This window comes from Triticum dicoccoides, chromosome 6B (assembly GCF_002162155.2).
Source record: "Triticum dicoccoides isolate Atlit2015 ecotype Zavitan chromosome 6B, WEW_v2.0, whole genome shotgun sequence".
Taxonomy (NCBI): Eukaryota; Viridiplantae; Streptophyta; class Magnoliopsida; order Poales; family Poaceae; genus Triticum; species Triticum dicoccoides.
In genome coordinates this window covers 585,794,419-585,797,383 of record NC_041391.1, presented here as the reverse complement: position 1 = coordinate 585,797,383, position 2,965 = coordinate 585,794,419, and the positions used below count along the sequence as shown (strand labels likewise).

The 2,965-nt window shown below is 46.0% G+C and overlaps 1 pseudogene; it reads left to right on the top strand.

The window, feature by feature from the left end:
• Window positions 1-744: 744 nt before the first annotated feature.
• LOC119321305 overlaps window positions 745-2,965 on the top strand; it is a 2,887-nt pseudogene continuing 666 nt past the window's right edge.

Here is a 2,965-nt window from a genome sequence, read left to right as displayed (position 1 = left end):
TACAACATAGAATAAGTATAATGATATATAACGGAAAATACCTGTATAGGAGTATCAGACAAAATATCTCCGGTGAAGTGCTCCAAGTAATGATCTAAAAGGTCTTGTATTAATTTACTGAGAGTGTACTCCATAAAATTTACCATCCACCGACCACAAGATGACCAACATGATTACAAAACTAAAGAAAGAAAATTATTTTTATAGGGAAAACTTTTTAAATCATCAACTGATCATTACTATAAGAAGTCGCGATAATTAAAAAAAATGGCACCCACGAAGGTGAATCGAACATGCCCTATAAAAGAAATGGATTTTTTTAGAAGATAAAAGAAAATTGGTTAGTTGTGCCAAAAAACGTCAGTCATCCTTTGCACCGCCCCTGACTTTTCTCCTCCCTTCCCTAATCTTCCATGGTCGCCTGATCCCTGCCCCCACAGCCGGCGCTCCCTGGTAAGGCCGCCCCCCTGCCCTTCGTCACCCCGCCGGCGAACACACCCCCCCTGCTCCACCCTGCTCCTTCTTTGGATCCGGTCGCAGGAGTGCTCGAGGAGGCGCTCGAGCTTGGCATGCTCGTCGGCGACGCCGGGTCCCTACCGCACATGCCGGACTGCCGACCTCTCGCCGGCGATGCGACCTCCCAGGCGGGTGGCGCACGCCGACCCCAAGAAGAGAGAAGCGGAGATTTTGTGCCGGCTTCTTGCTCAGCTGCGGATTTGAACAGGACGGCCGTGGCCACTGGCCATGGCCATGGAGGAGGTGGAAGTTCCTGTCCCCACGGAGAAGCTCTCCACTGATTCAAATATGTAAGCAGAAAGAAAAGAAACTGATCTGGATTTCTTCAGTTGTGTGATTCTCAGTTATCCTTATCCACCATCCGTTCATTTATTCAACTGGATGACCGCAGGGACGGGGGAAGGCAAGGTGATGTGGTGTTGGTGGCCACCGGGAGCTTCAACCTCCCACCTACATGCACAGGTATGTTCTGTAAGTCGCAGCACCTGTTAAATTTGTTTAGCAACTATCAAGTGTTGTGTTAATATTAGAACAGGATGAGAATCAGAACAAAACAAATTACATATTACCCCATCTATTGATGTGTTTCATGCATACAGAGCTTGCGAAGGATGAGTTGCAGCAGCGAGGGTAGTTGGTGCTGGATGGATACTGGATACATGTCCCCGGTGAACGATGCTAACAAGAAGAAGGTACTACGCGGAACTGGAAATGTGTATGGGTTTGTGTTAACGCCACATTCTCATGACCAAATTCGCAATTTGGGGCTGGTCATGACCTCTTGCCGGCTGCTCACCGGATTCGCCTCTGTGATGGTTGATCCATGCATAATAACTTGATTTTTCATGTCATTATTACATGCGTACCATTGGATTTTCGCTGTCACATAAGGTACTTTCAGTTCGAACGATGTGTTCATTTGATGGACACATTCTTGTGTTCTTGATACAGGCAATGCAGAAAGGTCATCAGCGTATCTTGACCATTCTCTCAAGAGTTAAGAACTCTTCTATGCAAGGACGGCTTAGCTGATCAAGGTATATGACAATGATTTTTGTTGTTGCAACACAGTACTATAACACTGTATATAAATCAGTTGTTCACGACTTGCTTTTTGTCTCAGGAAGTGTCAAGGTAATGCTGCTATGTGGTTCTGACCTGCTTGAGTCATTCAGCAAGCGAGGGGTTTGGATTCCAGATCAGGTACAAAACTTGAACACTTTTTGGTACCGTAAGGGGATGGAAGCAACAAGTCTGAATCAAAGAGTATGTTTTGATTCTTCGTTGCATTGTACAATATTTTTATTGTTCTAAGAAATTCATGTAGTTGTATATGGAACATTTCCTTGATGTGATGGTTAGGCATATTTGTTTACTAAATCATACTTCCAGATTACCTTTGTCGGCAACTCTAAATATTTCCTAGATGGCTTACCACAAGCATTAGTACTGCAAAAACATATATTCTAAACTGCAAAAACATTAGTACTGGAAAATCTTTTTGATGCTCTCACCTATTAGGATATGCACATGAAAAAAAGAAAGATATGCCAAAGTTGCGTAGGTTCAACAAACAGACATTCAAATGCACCATTTTGCACTCTGGAAGCAGGAAGTGCGTCTTCTTTAGTTTTCAGAATTAGAATGAATCACGTGTACTCCAGATGTTTTCAGTTTATCATCAGGTGTGCAAAAGTGGGTTTATACGGATTTATACAATTCCGTGTAACATCCTGGAGCTGGATAGATGCTATATTACTTTGTAGAACCATTGTGTTGGTGGTCATGTTGATGGAACTTGATATAGTAAAGTCACTTTCCTGTTTTTACTTGATATAGTAAAGGCATCCTCATAGTCAGTATGTATACTTTCACATATACTAATGGTCAGGGTGCATGATTCAGTTAGAAAACCATTAATTAGAGATGTAAAATGAACGGCTTATAGCATTTTGCTGTGCAACTGTTTATTATTTGGGAAGTGTTTATAAACGGCGCGCCGGCCGAATCGTTCCGCCGGACGCTTCGGCACGCACTGCTGCTCATGGGCCCATGCGCAGGGGCGGAGCTCCGTAGGGGCAGACCTGGGCCATGGCCCGCCCAGGAATTTGACAAAAAAAGTTTTTACTACTAGTCGTCTTAGCCCAGCCCACTAGCCCACGCACGCACTGGCTATCCCCCCATCGGCCATCGTCTCCTCGTCTCGCGCACGCTGCACGCACAGGCACACTCACGCCTTCCCCAATTCCCCATCCTCTCAGTCCCAGACTCATGTAGGTTGTAGCCACACCGCCGACGACTACCGACGTGGACAGGGAACACGGTCCACCGGAGCGCGCCGCCCGCCATCTCTCGGAGCAACCGCCATGGCAACGCCCGCCGGGATCTCGCCTCGCCCCTGCCCTGCTCCCTCCTGCCGCCCATCATCCGCACACTTACATAGGTAAAT